We start from the raw sequence: 18,297 nt of genomic DNA, 5'->3' as shown, positions 1-18,297 counted from the left end.
GATGATAGTTTGGTTGTTGCAAGGCAAAAGGTGAGCTCTGCGTTCACTGAAGCTAAGGCTCTGGAAGAATCTCACACCTCTTACTCTTTCTTTATAAAGAGGTTTTCATCAGGTTGAGGAAGTGTGTTAAAAGTTCACGGAAAGAAAGGGGGAGTGTGTTTCTTAAAAGACCATGTGCACCACCCAAGTCTTTGACTTGCAATTGTGACCGAGGTCTCTGAGGTGGGAGCTTTGGGACAGCTCTGCCCTTGCACACCGCCCTCTAACACAACCTTCCTGCTACCTGGGGGTGTCACCTGCCCCCTAAATGACCTTTCCAGGGTGCTCTGGAGGGGGTAAGGTTGGCCTGGTGTTCAGCCAGAGTCCCAGCAGATGGTGCTGTTCCCTCTGACTTAGTACCGGCCCAGAAGAGGGGTAGGCGGGTGGCAGGGCAGCTCAGTGCTGGGGTGCGCCGGGGGTGCCGGGGCCCTCAAGGGTGCTGCGGCCCTGGCCTCCAGCAGCACAGGGAAAAGATGTGCAGGCTACAGCAGTGCAGAGAGCTGAGCACACACTGAGCTCACAGAGATGATTCTTACGAACTGAACACCTTCACAGCGTCTCGCTTGTATTGCCAACAACTAAGATGGGAGATTTTGCTCCAGGGCAAAAAGGGAAGTTCCATCAAATTCTTTATTTACATCTGTGATTTTCTAGATTATCCAGATTACAAATTAGGACTGGGGCCCCTATTTACAGTTACTGTGAAGGTTAGATGAGACAGCATCCCAGTAAACGCACGCGGGAACCACTTAGACAGCACTTGGCATTGTTCTCGTCATTGTTATGGTAGATTATCACACCCTTCATGCAAATACCCGTAGATCTGTGGGCACAGGGAATCCCAGGCACTTATGACTCAGCCTCTAACTTCAGAAAATACACAAAGGGCTTTTTGGGGAAAGGCAAGTCAACACAACAAAAAGCATGAAAGAGGCACAGAGTATGAATGAAACAGGAAAGGATGCAGGCCAGATTCCTAGAGAGGTGTGGGGAGGGGTGGGGGTGAGGGCCATGAGACAAACAAGCCGGACAATCGACCTAAGGCTTGTCCAGAGAAGTAATGGGTGGACAGTGACAAAGGGGGGAAACCCAAGGGGAGGGCGGCCAAAGCAGTCCCCAGATCCAGCCAAGGCGGTGCTGAGCCAGCCCCAGGCTGTGGGTTGGGGGACAGGACATACCCAGGGACTCTGGCATCCCAGCGGTCATCCACATGGGCTTGAGGGAAATATAGCCACCTTCTCCCGGGTGCCTCCTTCTCCCGGGTGCCTCCTCCCTTCCAGATGTTCACCGGTGACCGCCAAGGTCCGCAGGGCCACAGTGTCCTGTTGGCAGGAACAGGGATGGAAGGTGCGGTTTCACCAGTGTGGGACAACCCCAGCGAGGGGCAGAGCAGATCCTGTACACCAGGAGTCTTTCTTCTGCTTCCCCACTCTCTCCTGGTGAATCAGTGTTGACTTACTTCTCAGGGTTCAGGATTCTCTGCCTCTGACAGCAGAAGGCAACAGTGCCTGCCTCGTGACACCAGGGCTCCATAAGACCATTCCTCCAAGTGAGCGCTCCCCACATCTTCCTCCAGCTGCCATGACAGGTGAAGTCTTTTTTTTTTTTTTTTTTTAATGTATTTATTTATTTATTTTTGCCTGTGCTGGGTCTTCATTGCTGTCCACAGTTCAGTTCAGTTCAGTCGCTCAGTCGTGTCGGACTCTTTGCGACCCCATGAACCGCAGCATGCCAGGCCTCCCTGTCCATCACCAACTCCCAGAGTCTACCCAAACCCACGTCCATTGAGTCGGTGATGCCATCTAACCATCTCACCCTCTGTCGTCCCCTTCTCCTCCTGCCCTCAATCTTTCCCAGCATCAGGGTCTTTTCAAATGAGTCAGCTCTTCGCATCAGGTGACCAAAGTACTGGAGTTTCAGCTTCAAAATCAGTCCTACCAGTGAACACCCAGGACTGACCACGGCTGTTCTTTAGTTATGGTGAGTGGGGGCTGCTCTCTGGTTGTGGTATACGGGCTTCTCACTGCAGCGGCTTCTCTTGTTGTGGAGCATGGGCTCTAGGGCACCTGGGCTTCCGTAGTTGCAGAAAATGGGCTCAGTAGTTTGGCGCATGGACTCAGTTGCTCTGTGGCATGTGGGATCTTCCTGGATCAGGTATCAAACCTGTGTCCCCTGCATTGGCAGGTGGATTCTTAACCACTAGACCTCCAGGGAAGCCTGTGCAGTCTTATTGACTGAACATTTTTTTTTTTCAAATCAACCTTACATTGACTGCTTTTTAAAGATATTTACTATCTAAAGATATTTTCAAAAATAGCCTTAACTTGATAAACAATATACATAAAATAGTGGATTTGGTTGTTTAGTCGCTAAGTCATGTCCAACTCTTGTGACCCTAAGGACTGCAGCCCGCCAGGCTCCTCTGTCCATGGGATTTCCCAGGCATTAATACTGGAGTGGGTTGCCATTTCCTTTTCCAGGAGATCATCCCAACTCAGGGATTGAATCCTGATCTCCTGCACTGCAGGCAGATTCTTTACCGACTCAGCTAAAAATAACATGTAAAACTTCTTTTCTCATACACAACCGCCACCCAACTCTTCACTTAAAGCTGTTTTCTCACATGCCACCTCTCCCCTCAACAATAACTTTTAAAAAGGGAGAAGGACCAAGAGGGGTGCCTATCCCAGACCCAGGGAATCCACAGGATGCAGCCAGGAGCTGGGGTCCATCTCTGCCTTCAGCCTCCGTTAGGATGGAAGCTCAGGAGTTTATGCTACAGAGGAGGATGTGAGGCCTCACCTGTGGTTTCAGCACTTCTTGCGACGATGGTATGCTCTCACGTTTCAGAGGCTAGGACACCCTGGCCCACTGCAGCTTTGTTTTTCTCGTCAACCTCATCAGACACCACAGGTGCGGAATCCAGGCATCACGTGATTTGGTTTGTCTGGAGCTCTGGAGGGTGGTCCAAGCACACACAAGGCATCATCGGTGGGGAGGAAAAGCATCCATGAGTCCATGCTGGGGTACCAGCCCTGGCCCAGCCAACACCCACTCTTGCCCATTAACCTCTGAGGAAGTGCCTCCCCTCCAACTAGAAACTGCTTTAAAATAATACTCTCAGGGAGAATCTCCAGGAGATAAAAGAGATCATGTCCAACAAGCCTTCCTTTCATATCTGAGAGAGCTGAGCCCAGGATGGCTACACAGTGAAAGCGTTTGGTCCATGCCTCAGCACTGAAGTCATTTTAATTCTGCACAACCGAATTTAAATGTGAAATCATTTAAAAATAGTTTACATTAAAAAAAAATAAAGCACTAAGTCCCCGATGCTATTAAGGCTGAAATGAAATGATTTTACCCCTTCAAGGCAAACAGAGAATAAGCCCTTTGGAAAGAAATGGATGCTCAACCCAAGGACTCTCAAGATTATCAAGACCTTGACCCAGAAATCCCAGCCCTCACCAATTATGCTGCATGCATAATTCAACAGCACAACAAAGATATGTACACAAAAGTATGAACTGCGGCATTGTCTTGAAAAGTAAAAATTGTAACTGCTGGATATGGTTAGGGGTATACCTTCAGAAATTACATCCATCAATATGAAAGAATATTATCTATCCATTACCATGATGATTATACAAACTATGAAAAAGCAAAATTACAAAATGACCAGTCTATTAGGACTGCAGCTCTGAAAACCCCAACTTGTGGTTCGTAACAGGATCAGAATTGGAAACAGAGCGTCTGAGAGCAGACACTGGGCTCTGTGACCTCTGCTCCACCACCTGGATGGGGCAAGTAGGCTGCCTGAAAGAATGGGAGAATAGTATTGATGTGGGAATAGTTTCACCGCAGATCACTGGTGAGATAAAAAGAGGGTGCAAAGCAGTGTGTACACACATCTATAGGAAAATGCACACATACACACGCACACACACACACACACACACACACACAGCTGTACTCAATTCCCAGAGACAAGAGCTGTTGACTTGGGCACTTTTATGTTTTTCTTGCATGTGTGTGTCCTTTCCTGCATTCGATTATCCTTGAATCAAGCCCATGATGATAAAAGTATTGTAAAATAATCAACTGCCACAAGAAAATTTTGGATAGCTATTTATCTTTTAAAATAAGCAGACACAGAGATCTCAAGTTTTAAATGAAAGTATTTGTGCTCCTGTAATTTTTTTACATTGGGAATATGAGATTTAATATTACTTTTTAATGTGAATTTTTAATTAAAAATTAAAAATGGAGAATAGGCATTTTCCCCTCTCTTGAAAAAAAAAAAAAAGCCTTCCTAGGAGTTCAGATTATGCATAAGCAGTGTATGTGCATACATGTCAAGTACAGATAATTTTATTTGAATTAATGTAGTTAGGAAGCTTCTTTCACAAACAGTTATCACACCATAGTGAAAACATTCAGAGCATAAACAGCATAAATAAGCAAAACGAAAAAAAAATATTATTGTACTGTTTACCAACAAATCTATAATTACAAAATAAATTAACCATGAAATGAAACACTTTGGGTTTTCTGCAATATTGTTATGAGAGATCGGGTGGGTTGTTGTTGTTTTTTCAAATTAATTCTGGGAAAGCTTGAAAGTGAAATATTGCAAGGAGCATTGTGATTATTTTTTAAATCTATCAGCACACATCAGTGCTGTTCAGAGACGCCTGCTTTCATTTCCAAAGTCAAGGCTGCGAGCAGGGTGGTTGCTCTGAAGAGGCTGGCCAGACACTGACAGGATGCCTTTCCAGGCAGGGGACATCACAGCTGTCTTCAGGTGACACATCCAGGTCTGAAGAGTGATGCTTTCTTCATTCTCCCATGAAGCCAAGAGCCCTGCGATCTCAGCTCGGTTCCATGGAAATGAGGAGAAGAAAGATTGACCCGCCCTCCTCTCAAACAGTGAGTTCCAGCATCCAGCCAACCGAGATCAAGACCAACTTCCAGGGCTGGGTACCCCCGCATGAGGGTGTTTGTCTGTGTGAGACACTGTGGGGATGACAACATGTCTCCTACAGGAGACTCAGAGTGCTTAGGACAGGTCTGTCCCCATGGAGAAATGTGGCCCCTGCTTCTTTGCTTCTAGGAAAGTACACAAAACAAAATTCATGGGGAAAAGATCCAACCTCCTCTAGGAAAACTCACAGTGTGTGCCACACCATTCATCATTTCATTCTCTTCAGTCATCGGCCCATTTCTCTCTCTTCCTACTTGGGTTTAAGGTTTATTTGGTGTCAGGCTTTTGTCTTTATTATGCAGGTGCTTTTTCTTGTGAGCAGTGTGCAGGAAACCCAACTGCATCCTCTATTAGGAAGAAAATCAACCCCTGGGTGATGCTCCTATTTACCAGGGAGGCAGGAACCCTACACCGGAAGCTCTGCTCCAGGGAAACCTCATCCCATTCAGAAAGATGCCAAAGGAACTGACCAGAAGCACAGGCATCTACAGAGAATGGCCACTGGTCACCACCACTGATTCCCAAGTGCTTCTCACTGCCAGGCGCTCAGCTCAGTGCCCCTGGAACATTATCTGACTTAATTTTCCCAAAAGGTCAGCTAAGAACTTGCTTTCTTCACCAACTCTACAAGGCGCTGTTGCAAGTAGGTTCATTGGAAAAGTCAGTTAAAGCAAGAACTTATTAAAAACTGTTGTTCGGTTGCTAAGTCTTTGAGACCAACTCTTTGAGACTCCATGGACTGTATAGCATGCCAGGCTCTCTGTCCTTCACCATCACCCACGGTTTGCTCAAACTCATGTCCATTGAGTCAGTGATGCCATCCAACCATCTCATCCTCTGTTGCCCCCTTCTCCTCCTGCTTTCAGTCTTTCCCAGCATCAGAGTTTTATTTTGTTTTTGTTTTTTTTTCCAATGAGTAGGCTCTTCATATCAGGTGGCCAAAGTATTGGCACTTCAGCTTCAACATCAGCACTTTCAATGAGTATTCAGTGTTGATTTCTTTTAGGATTGACTGGGTTGATCTCCTGGCAGTCCAAGGGACTCTCAAGAATCTTCCCCACAGTTCAAAAGCATCAGTTCTTCGGTGCTCTGTCATCTTTATAGTCCAACTCTCACATCTGAACATAACAACTGGAAAAGCCATAGCTTTGACTAGACAGATTTTTGAGGGCAAAGTGATTTCTCTGATTTGTAATGTCCTTTTTAATACTCATTAAAAATTACACAATCTAAAAATATTTAACTGTAAATGCACACTTATTCGGAGAAGGCAATGGCACCCCACTCCAGTACTCTTGCCTGGAAAATCCCATGGACAGAGGAGCCTGGTAGGCTGCAGTCCATGGGGTTGCTAAGAGTCGGACACGACTGAGCAACTTCACTTTCACTTTTCACTTTCATGCGTTGGAGAAGGAAATGGCAACCCACTCCAGTGTTCTTGCCTGGAGAATCCCAGGGACCGGGAAGCCTGGTGGGCTGCCATCTATGGGGTCGCATAGAGTCAGACACGACTGAAGTGACTTAGCAACAGCAGCTTACTAACTAGCCAATACTGTGAAATTTAAACCAAAGTCTCTTCTTCAAGTACAGTACCACCAATTGCACTTCTTAAGTGTTTGTCTTCCATAAACCTGTCACTGCCATCATAATGCGTGATTGTATGTGTGTGTGCTAAGTTACTTCAGTCATGTCCAACTCTTTGTGACTTTATGGACTGTAGCCTCCCATACTCCCCTGTCCATGGGATTCTCCAGGCAAGAATACTGGAGTGGATTGCCATGCCCTCTTCCAGGGGATCTTTCTGGCCCAGAGATCAAATCTACATCTCTATGTCTCCTGCATTGGCAGGCGGGTTCTTTACCACTAACTCCACCTGGGAGGCTAATGCATGGTTAATGTTGTCCAATCCCAGTTTCTTTCGATGGCTGAAGATCACTTTTGTGCACAATCCTTCTTTTTTAATACATACTCCTACCCAACCCGGTCTTTGACAGCTTCTGCTTCTGTGCCTGACTTGACAGCACTTTCTCTTTGACAACTCAGTCTCCAAAACATTTCCCTTCATTCTCATAAAAACAACCCCTTTTTGTGCTCTCATTTCATTGGCTCACACAGTATTCAGTCAAATTGCATAATTACGATAAGATGTACAATCACATAAATTAATGTTGGAGCAAACACAAACAAATCTTGTTCAGCAGGTGCTTCTGCTGGAAGATCCAGAAGGGCCTGAGTGACTGGGGGGTGGGCTTCAGGCTGTGGGCATTGGGCGGAGCAGGCAGAGCTCTTCCATACTTTTATAGAGAAGAGGAGCGTGCAGGTCACCAGGTGACTCAGTTAAGTGAAGAGCACTTAAAGCAGCACCACTGGAGCTGAAATTTAAAGGACTGCCCGTGAACCACTGAGCATCACATTTACATCAGGCCATCTGAATCAGCCCTCCAGCTGCACAGTCGGCTCGGAGTTCCCCTTGCTCTCATCATCACAGCACCAAGTGGGTCCTAGGGGGCAGTAAGAGATTTTGAATAGTAAGTTACTGTCCTGCCATCTGCCGCCCCTGTCTGATCCTTTTCCATGGGGGACAGTGTCCCCCGCCAAATCCACACATTGAGACTCTGGCCCCCAGGACCTCAGATTGTGATTGTCTTTGGAGATTGGACCTTCACAGAGGTGATTAAGTTAAAATGAGGCCATTTGGTGGGCCCTAATCCTACCAGACTTCCCTGATGGCTCAGATGGTAAAGCATCTGCCTACAATGCAGGAGACCTGGGTTCGATCCCTGAGTCGGGAAGATCCTCTGGAGAAGGATATGGCAACCCACTCCAGTACTCTTGCCTGGAAAATCCCATGGACGGAGGAGTATGGTAGGCTATAGTTCATGGGGTCGCAAACAGTCGGACACTACTGAGAGACTTCACATCAATCCTACCTGACTGGTACCCTTATAAGAAGAGGCAGTTGGGACACACAGACACCAGGGAAGGGCAGGGCCAGGCGAGGACACACCAAGAAGGCAGCCATCTGTAAGCTGAGGAGAGAGATCCCAGCAGAAACCAGGCCTGCCCATACCTTGATCTCGGACACCAAGCCTCCAGAGGTGCCAGAAAGTACATTTTTGCTGTTGACGCTGCCCAGACTGTGACATTTGATATTGCAGTCCCAGCAAACTCAGACTCCTTCCAGCACATGTCCTAGGTTCTAATCACCTGAGTTCCAGAGCCCCATCCCCTAGCTGAACGGACAGGAGAAACAGGGTTGCTGAGAGTATAACCCTCAAGACCTCCTAAGTGAGAACCACCCAGGGAGGGGGTTTAAAATGCAAGTTCCTGGGCTCCACCCTGACCTACCCAGTTGGACTGAAGCTCTGGAGCACTCCCTGTCAGAAGCTCCCAGGAGATTGCTGTGAAGATCGAAATGTGAGAACCGAGGCAGTGTCCTCCACACAGGTGAGCCCACCTCCAGTTCATTCCTGGAGTCGGAGCACATCACCTGCATGGACCTCACTTTTTCTAAGGAACCACTTGGATCTGACTGTGAAGGTCAGCCTTTACCCAATGAGGCAAGTGAAAGCTGAGTGAATAGAACCGTGCTCAGACCTAAAGCATCCCACTAATTCCAGTTACTGACAATAGTGATCGAAAAGTGGATATAGTGGTGACAGGCTCCAGGCTGAGGTCTGTCTCAGCTTAGATTCCGTTTCTCTGGCTTACCAGTTAGGTGACCTTAGCCAACTTCCTAACCTTTTTCAGTCTCATTTCGTCCATTAAAAAAAAAAAAAAAAAAAACTATATCAATGTGATGTGAAGATTGAAACCATAATACATGAGGAGCACCTAGCAGAGTGCCCGCACTTAGTGAAAGTGAAAGTGAAGTCGCTCAGTCGTGTCCGACTCTTTGCAACCCCGTGGACTGTAGCCCACCAGGCTCCTCCATCCATGGGATTCTCCAGGCAAGAGTACTGGAGTGGGTTGCCATTTCCTTCTCCAGGGGATCTTCCCGACCCAGGGATCGAACCCAGGTCTCCCACATTGGAAGCAGATGCTTTAACCTAATAGATGTTATTAGATTACAAGTTAAACAATTTAAAGGATTACAACCACTGATACTGGCATAAGGAAAATTGTGTAAGATATAAGTAGCTTATAAACCCTAGTATACAGTGAAAAGATCTTATTTGATAAGAGTAACTGCAAAGCTGTACAGAAAAGAATGGTCTGGAACAAAAGGCTAATTATAGGGGACAAAACGGGACACTTACTCATTTTCACTAAAGGTATTGCAAGGGGAACCAAAAGTAAAGGCAGAAAACCATTAGAGAACCTTAGAAATTATGAGGAGTGAATGTCTGTCTGGGTCAAAACACGATGCCTTGGAGGAGATGAACCTTCTCTTTGGGTGCAACTGTAAACACTTGGATGAATGATTTTAGGGAAGGAGGGAGGGGAGAGGAGGGAGGAGGGAGGGGAGGAGGGAGGGGAGGAGGGAGGGGAGGAGGGAGGGGAGGAGAGAGGGGAGGAGGAAGGGAGGAGGGAGGGAGGAGGGAGGGAGGGAGAAAGGAAGGATAATGTTTGCTTTTTTCTTTTTAAACTCCCTGTGTGTTTTCCTAGTTTCTACAATAATATTGCATCCATGATCAGGAAAAAGAAAGTATTTTTAAAGAAGTGAGATTAAAGAACACTTTAAAATCATTATTACCATCCATAGTCTTTACTTTGGGGAAGAAAATGTCTTCATAACCTGAAAGAAAAAATGCAACCATCCCAAGTTCCTTTCAGAAACATAAATTTCAAAAGTAAATTTTAAGCATTTTTGTATACAGAACAAAGCTTCTTATCAGTACCCACTGCTGGCCAAGAAATGTGAATCTGGAGAACATCAACAGAGAATTTTATGGTGAATAAGACAATTCTGTTGATAAATACTTATATAGCGGAGAGATTTTCTTTCAATAAATATTTGCTTAGCACCTATTCTATGCCTGAGACTTGCTGGCAGCAGGTAAATAGGGGAATAAAAACAGTTCTGTGCCCCAGAGGATCATACAGTCTGTGGGGCATACAAACACCATCGGATAATCACAGGAATAAAAACACAACTCCTGCTCTAATACATGTGGCAAATGAGAAGAGAGTCATTCTGGGAGAAGAAATGACAGGCTTAAAGCCATTTCCCTAAATCCACAAAGCCGTCTTTGAAGTGGCACGTACACCTGCCACCTCTCCAGGAAATCTGACACATATGTTTTACACCTGGTCTCTTCCTGTGTCTCTAGCTGCATCAGGCTGGGGAATGGATTTAATCGCTTCTGTCTCAGAAGCACTAGAATCCAGACCGGAGCTCCGCACCTGCCAGGGGCCCACAAGGGGTGGGTTAGTTTCCTTTTTTAGAGGGCATTTTTAGAGGGTACCTTTTTTAGAGTGACTGTCGCCTCCTGTCCGGGAGGTGGGAGGGGTGATCAGGGCTGGAGTGCTGGCCTGGAGGCGATCCCGTCAGAGAACTGCCAGGCAACCAAGGTTACTGACATCAACTCTGGATCCAGTAACTAAACTGACATATGTGCATGCGTGGGTGCTCGGTCACTTCAACCATGTCCAACTGTTTGCAACCATATGGACTGCAGTGCATCAGGCTCCTCTGTCCATAGGATTCTCCAGGCAAGAATACTGGAGTGGGTTGCCATGTCGTCTTCCAGGGGATCTTCCCAAACCAGGGATCAAACCCACATTTCCTAAATCTCCTGCACTGCAGGCAGATTCTTCACCGCTGCGCCATTGGGGAAGCCCAAACAGATGTATACGTTTGACTTAATCTGTTCATTGGTTAAAATCTGCCAGGCCTGGTGCTGAAATGTAGTCTGTGCCCTTCTGGGTCTCACCTTAAGGGAAAGAACCCAAGAACAACAGGACCATGGCAACGACCTGCAGGTGGAGTGGGTGTCTGAGCTGTAGGGACATGACTTGGCAGATTTAGGGCAGAGAGGAGGGCCAGGCTGCATGGAGATGTCACCCTGCACCCTGAAGCCAAGAAACCAGGTGTGACCAGAGCTCTCTGGGTCTGGGGGGAAAGAATGGGTGATGGAGTTCCTCTGTAAGAAATTTGTGGGACAGCTTCAAGGAGAAAGGAGTCTGAGTAGCAGGGTGAGTCCCAGAACCCAAAGGAGGTGGAGAAGCAGTGAGAAGACCAGGGGCAGATCATGGGAACGGAAGGGGGCGGTCACTCCCATCCACAGGCCCGGCCACTCACCAAGGTGAAGGTTCCAGTGAGAGACACGTCCCTTCTCTTCCAGGCAGCTTTTCCTGACTCTCGCCCAGTTGTATGAGAGCATCCATCCATTCCCCTCCCTGTGGTTCCTTGAGTCAGGTAATCCTTTGTGACTTCAGGTGATGATGCAAGCCACACACCTGCCCTGCACCTCAAGGGGCCTGAGACTTACTCCCCCCACGTAGCAGGGCCTAGAAGATGTCAGAATCGGCCACCCTAGTTACAGAGCCTCCATGCCAGTAACCACGGACCTGCATGCACTGCAGAGGGAACCTGGGATGGCCACATGCCCCAAACCATCTTCTCTGGTGACAGAACAGAAGGTGACAAAATTGGAGGTAAATTATTCAGTTTCTTCTCTTGGCCTCTGAGAAGGCTCTGTGCTGCGTGGGAGCTCGGCGCATTTGTCCTGAGTCACTCGCCCCAGGCTGCCACCGCAGGCTGACTGACAGCCGGGTGACAGAGCCCTGATCTGCAGGAACGGCCTCACTGAGCCCTGTGTCGACAAGCGGACTTTGATTCTGAGGCAGCTAATGTATTCTGAGCCTCAGCTGAGCACCGGCCAGGTGCTGGGTGAGTTCTTCCCAGGAAACTGGAGAGGCTCCATGCAATGCTACGGAGCTGGGAGGGTGGCCAGCACGGGAGGAAGGCTGTGTGTGTGCAGGAGCATCAGTGGGTGGTCCAGCACTGGGCGGTGAGATGGAGGTGGAGGGCTGGACCTGCAGAGAGAAAGGGGAAGCCCTTTGGTCATATCTGGTCCATCTGGGTTCTAACAAGCACAGAACAACTGAGGCCTCCTGGGCCAGCACACTTGAGCCTCTGCACATTGAATGCTGAACCCACTCTGCAGGTGCCTCCCCATCCCTCCATCAGCCAGGTGAGCACATCTCAGCCTGGAAACAGGAAGACACCTTCATGAAGACAGTGCTTCCTGAGAATGAAGCACAGACTCAGGCCTCAGCCTATTTACTAATAACTGGAATGCTCTCCACGAGAACTCAGACACACATGCCTCTGCTGTTGACCAAGGTGACTCCTGGGAGCAGCAAGTACTCAGGTTTGAGAGAGCAGGTGTGGACACCTGTCCAAGCTGTCGAGAACTTTACTTAGGAGATTCTGCTGAATAAAAGCTACTGAGCTAAAGGGTCAGTGTAAATGACTTGGGACCCTAAATGATGCCCTGGGATCCTCAAGACCGACTTCTGTGTGACTCACCTGGACAAGCAGAAAAAACCCAGAGCCCGCCTCAGAGGAGGCCGGTGGTGACATCATGATTTCCTGTATATGCCACCCTCCTAAACCACTGATAACCAACTCAAGGGAGCCTGGGGGCGAGAAGAGAGCTCCTGACAAGCACAGGTGGCAGGCTGCTGCTACGGGAGCCTGTTTGTTTTGTTTTTTAATATTCCATTTTTTCCTTGTAAGATCTCTGCATAAAAACACAAAGGTCCCTGTGGTTAACCTGCGTTCCTGCCTGCCAGTCCCTGCTTTGTGTTTCATCCACTCTGGCCACAGTCAGGAGCTCATTTTATCTGGAGGGGTCGCTATAAAAATCTCTTGGAAAGTAATTCAGAAGGGTTTTCACAGTGTGGAAAGTCACTTTATTTCTCTACCCTCAGCTGGGCTCTTGTGTTTTCAGAATAGCCCTTGGGCAAAAGCCCAGTTGTGTTTCCTTAGGAAAAATAGGTTCTAGAGACAGAAATAAGATGAAGATGGGGAGGGCAAAAGGCCTCCAGGGGACCCCACCTGCCTAAAAGGTGTCCCCTTGGGTCTGTTGGGATATCCCTGCATTCCCTTCTAGTCCTTCCAGTCCTGACCGCCCCACCCGCACCTGACCAGAACCAAACTCAGTTCCAGGCAAAATACCTTGGCATTTATTACCACCTTCACAGAGAGAAGGTGAAGGACAGGTGAGCTTGTCCAGGGCAGTTTCAGAAGACAGGAGTGTCCGGAGAGCAGCCAGGCTGGCAATGAGCCTTGCAAAGTCACTGGGCATTCTGTGAAAGAGAACTCTCTGGAGAGCCCAGAAGATGGACGTTCATGAGAGCTGAGCTCCCCATGAATGGAGGGCTATGCTGTGCTTAGCATCTGTTGCCTTATCTGATCCACACAGGTGTTAACATGCCCACACAGTTACCATCTGCATGATCTAGATAAGGAAACGGAGGCTTAAAGAAGTCCAGGAGCTTGGCCACGGTCACAGCCAGGAAATGCATGGAGTGTGAGATCCCAGGGTCACGGGACCATGTGCCTCTGGAAGCAAAGTGCACACACCCTGGAGAGTGCTTCAGATAAATTTCATCAACCTTGAATGGATGCAGAGTGGCTGTGAGTTACAGATTGTACAGGGCAGCCCTGACCTAGAATGTTCCCTGCTGTCATCCAACCAGGTGTTCTAATGTTTGGTCTAAAAAATCTGACCAGCATACTGCTGTGTCTTGGACCAGGGAGTCTCCACCGAGGAACTTGGTGCTGACAGCAGGGAGCAGAAAGGCTCCATGTCGTTTGAGGTCCTGACACTCCTTTCCAGAAATTCTACTCTGTGTTCCTGCTGCTCCATTATGACAGCTTTATTCTTCTGAGCCTTGAAGATTGGTGTAAAATCTTCTCCAGAGAATTGCAAATGTCCCATAGAAGGGCCACAGTTTATGTCCCATTGGTTGATAAGATCAGTTAAGCCTCTTAGGGAGAGTGACAAGCTGGGCACTCAGAGGTCACTGGTATGTCCACAGTGGCTCCGGTCATGGTCACTGACATATTGTCTTCTTCAGGCCCTGTATTGGGGTCCACTGCCACCTGACTACCTACTTTTGGGGGGATATGTGTTGGTTTCCTGTGGCTGCTGTAAGAAATTACCACAAACGTAGTGGCTTCAGCAACATGAGTTCACAGTCTTACAGTTCTGGAGGTCAAAAGTCTGAAACCGGTCTCACTGGGGTATAAGCAAGTTGATGGAAAGGTTCTTATCTCCTGGAGGTTCCTGGGAGAATCTGTTTCTTGCCTTTTCAAGGCTTCTAGAAGCCCCCCACCTTCCTTTGCCCAGGGCCCCTCTGTCCATCTCCAAAGTCAGCAAAGGTGGGCTGAGTCCTTCTCACGTCACATTTGTCCAACCTCTACTTCTGTCTCCCTCTTATAAGGATCCTGTGATGGCACTGGGCCCACCCAGATCATCCAGGATAATGTCCTTTCTCAAGGTCATTAACTGAGGCCTCAAAGTCATCTGCAAAGTCCCTGTTGGGCTCTGGGGTTTGGGGTGTGGGCCGTTTCCTGCTGCCTCAGTGTTTTGTAGGGGGGTGTGTGTGTGTGTGTGTGTGTGTGTGTGTGTGTGTATGATGGAGATAGTTAGAGATAACATTCTTTACCTTCTACTTATTTGTTATTAAAATATATACAGTCTTGGCTTTGGTTGATCTCCTGGTTCTGGATATTAAGGAAATGTGTATTATAACTTTTGGGTCAACAAGAGGGGAGATGCTGGCCCAGAAGAGGATCCTCAGCTTCCTCTTAGCTTGGTACTAATGCATCTCCATAGCAAGGCCTTGGGTATTCACTGATGAATTCCATGTGAGGTCTGCGTTTGTAGGCTTGAACCTGCAGTGTATTTACCTGGTTAAGACTCCTTTCCTGCTTATCCTGCTGCTGCTAAGTCACTTCAGTCATGTCTGACTCTGTGCAAACCCATAGATGGCAGTCCACCAGACTCTTCCGTCCCTGGAATTCTCTTAGAGTGTGGTAAACATGGAGGGGTGCTAAGAACATTCCCAACCCTACTTTTAGGAGCTGGACCTGAGATACTGGGTTAATAATCTCTCTGTGGTGTGTGCACTGGTTGAGGTCACAGCAGGTCCTTGATTCTTAGACAAATCTGATGGCCTCTTATCCTGATAGGCTTCCCCGGTTGCTCAGTGGTTACAAACCCACCTGCCAATGCAGGAGAAGCAGGACTTGGGTTCCGTCCCTGGATCAGGAGATGGCAACCCACTCCAGTACTCTTGCCTGGAAAATCCCATGGGCGGAGGAGCCTGGTAGGCTGCAGTCCATGGGGTCGCTAAGAGTTGGACACGACTGAGCGACTTCACTTTCACTTTTCACTTTCATGCATTGGAGAAGGAAATGGCAACCCACTCCAGTGTTCTTGCCTGGAGAATCCCAGGGACGGGGGAGCCTGGTGGGCTGCCATCTATGGGGTCGCACAGAGTCGGACACGACTGAAGCAACTTAGCAGCAGCAGCAGCAGCCTGGGTCAGGAAGATCCCCTGGAGGAGGAAATGGCAAACCACTCCAGTATTCTTGCCTGGAGAATTTCATGGACAGAGGAGCCTGGTGGGCTACAACCCATGGGGTCTCAAAAGCATCAGGCACAACTGAGTGATCAAACAACAACAATATCCTTATGAGGCCATCTTGGAGAATCCAATCAGGCTGCTAGAAGCCCTTCTAGTTCTCCTAAAACATATCCTGACATTTAGCAGGACAGAACTAACAAAGAGAGAACATAGAATTGGTTCAAGGGGCCGAAAGGAGATAGGCAGAGGACAGTGGAGGAAGAAAGGGCTGGGGGATAGTTGCATGGGGGAAATCCATGGGATAATTTTGCCATGACTTCATGCTTAGAAATCTGCGGGCATCTGCTCCCCAAAGGCTGTCTTACAGGGGAGTAGATGGCAGATGCTGCACACTGAGGCACTTCTCCCCAGCTCTTTGCCCATCACCCATCAAGGCCCGACCTTCTGGACCTGGGCTCTGCATTATTTGAGGAAGGTGCTTGATAAATATCTGCACACTTCTCCCAGCCAGCCAGCCACTTATTCAGTCAACAAACTCTTACTGAATAATGCTGAGGAAAGAAACTGCCTGTTGCTGTGGAGATAAATTCACAGCACAGTCTCAGCTCTCGAGTCACTTGCCAAAATGTTCAGTCCTGATCTCACTAAGCATCTCTTTTGGTGAATTTTTATAACACTTATTGTGACTTAAGGAGTTGCTTTTGTGCCCATTTCCCATAATTGTTTTGAGTATTTTATCACTTTTATTCTTGAGAGTATTCTTTAAGGTTTCTAGTTAGAATGTTTGTTTAGATCACTGGGGATTGAGGCAAGCAGTAATAAAATAGTTTCTGGCCCCAGTTCTTTTAAAATGCTCTCTTTTCTTTATCCAATGCAATATTATAGTTTTATGAGGATTAAATAAACACCGTCTTGGATGTTGTTAGAAAATTCGCATTTAAAGCATTAAAATGGGGTTCATCAAAATCACCCAGCCTTTGAGGATTCCATAGAAATTTGGCTGTTTTTCAAATTTTATTGAAATGTAGTTGATTTACAATATTGTGTTAGAAGCGTGGCTGTTTAATTCCAAGACCATGAAGAGGAGAGAGGAAGATTTTGCTTTCTCCAGAGTAAACACCCCAAAATTGTTAGCAGACTAAGGATTCCTTCAAGTCTCAAAATGAAATATGGCTTAAAAATATCGCTGATTCAATACAAATCCCAACCAGCCATATGCATCATTTCATTAAAATATTCATTTTTAAAATAATGCCTTAGCCAAAGGAATTCTGATAGGCAATGTGTCCAGCTGGTCCTGTTTGAACTTAGCAACAGACATGAGGGGTTGGGGATGGGGGTGGCCCCGCTGACACGAGTAAGTGAAGTGGTCTCCAATCCACCATCCCCGTGATGAAGCTAGAGGCTTCTCTGAGTTACGTGCTGCCAGCCAGCCTGGTTGGGAGCTGAAAGATCTGTTTCTACCTTTCCGAACTAATTTTTAGAATTAGGCCATATGCATGGATGTGACGGCTCCTCATCCTCACAATTACTTCTCTAACCTGACAGTGTTCTGCACTTTCATCATCTATCCATTTTTCACTTTTCTGAAAATTTGTCTCCAGATCCCAGCAATGCATTGAAAAGCTAGCTTAAATATTTCAACATTGACATTAAGCAAAATGGTGAGGATGAGCCCGGAGCAAGAACCTCCTCGCTGATCTTCATTCTAGAAGGAACAAAGGGGCTTCTTCCTAGGCCAGGGCTTTCTGTCTGCCATGTCTGTCTCAGCCTGTAAAACACAGCCCTCCCCTCATCCCACCGGGCCCCGGCTCCACGGCAGATCCATAGCCCAAGCGTCACCCACCCAGCCAGGGCCCGTGAGCGGCTAGCCTCAACTAGTGCCATGACACCCTCATGTTCCCTAACAGGGACTCCCCTTACTTGTTGTCATTCTTTAGTCCCTAACTTGTGTCCGACTCTTTGCAACTGTAAGGAATGCAGCATGCCAGGCTTCCCTGTTCTTCACTATCTCCCGGAGTTTGCCCAAGTTCATGTCCATTGAATCAGTGATGCCATCCAAACATCTCATCTTCTGTTATCCCTTTCTCCTCCTGCCCTCCCAGCATCAGGGTCTTTTCCAATGAATCTACTCTTTGTATCAGGTAGTCAAAATATCGGAGCATTAGCTTTCAGCATCAGTCCTTCCAATGAGTCTTCAGGCTTGATTTCCTTTAGGATTGACTTGTTTGATCTCCTTGTTGTCTAGGGGACTCTCAAGAATCTTCTCCAGCACCACAACTCGAAAGCATCAGTTCTTTGGCACTCAGCCTTCTTTATGGTCCAATTCTCACATCTGTACAAAGCTACTGGTAAAACCATAGCTTTGACTATATGGACCTTTGTCAGCAAAGTGATGTCTTTTCTTTTTAAAACAGTCTAGGTTTGTCATAGCTTTTCTCCCAAGGAGCAAGCATCTTTTAATTCCATGGCTGCAGTCACCATCCTCAGTTATTTTGGAGTCCAAGAAAATAAAGTCTGTCACTGTTTTCATTTTTCCCCCCCTATTTGCCATGAAATGATGGGACCAGATGCCATTATCTTAGTTTCTTGAATGTTGAGCTTTAAGCCAGTTTTTTCCCTCTCCTCTTTCACCTTCATCAAAAGGCTCTTTAATTCCTCTTCACTTTCTGCCATTGGGATGGTGTCATCTATATATCTGACGTTATTGATATTTCTCCCGGCAATCT

General features: G+C 47.3%; 2 long non-coding RNA genes across 3 annotated transcripts; one reads left to right on the top strand and one right to left on the bottom strand.

Moving 5' to 3' along the window:
- Positions 1–1,150: 1,150 nt before the first annotated feature.
- Positions 1,151–11,455, bottom strand: LOC132346933 (uncharacterized). 2 transcript variants are annotated; one of them, XR_009496947.1, is made up of 3 exons: positions 11,265–11,455; positions 2,842–2,994; positions 1,151–1,361 (listed from the first exon to the last, which is right to left on the bottom strand). It is a non-coding gene; the product is annotated as an uncharacterized lncRNA (long non-coding RNA). The 2 variants fall into 2 exon arrangements; XR_009496946.1 differs by lacking the exons at positions 1,151–1,361; positions 2,842–2,994 and adding an exon at positions 6,118–7,521.
- Positions 11,390–12,425, top strand: LOC132346934 (uncharacterized). The gene is made up of 2 exons (XR_009496948.1): positions 11,390–11,855; positions 12,133–12,425. It is a non-coding gene; the product is annotated as an uncharacterized lncRNA (long non-coding RNA).
- Positions 12,426–18,297: the final 5,872 nt, after the last annotated feature.

The sequence above is a fragment of the Bos taurus genome, chromosome 13, assembly GCF_002263795.3.
Source record: "Bos taurus isolate L1 Dominette 01449 registration number 42190680 breed Hereford chromosome 13, ARS-UCD2.0, whole genome shotgun sequence".
Taxonomy (NCBI): Eukaryota; Metazoa; Chordata; class Mammalia; order Artiodactyla; family Bovidae; genus Bos; species Bos taurus.
This window is presented reverse-complemented; position numbering and strand designations above follow the sequence as displayed.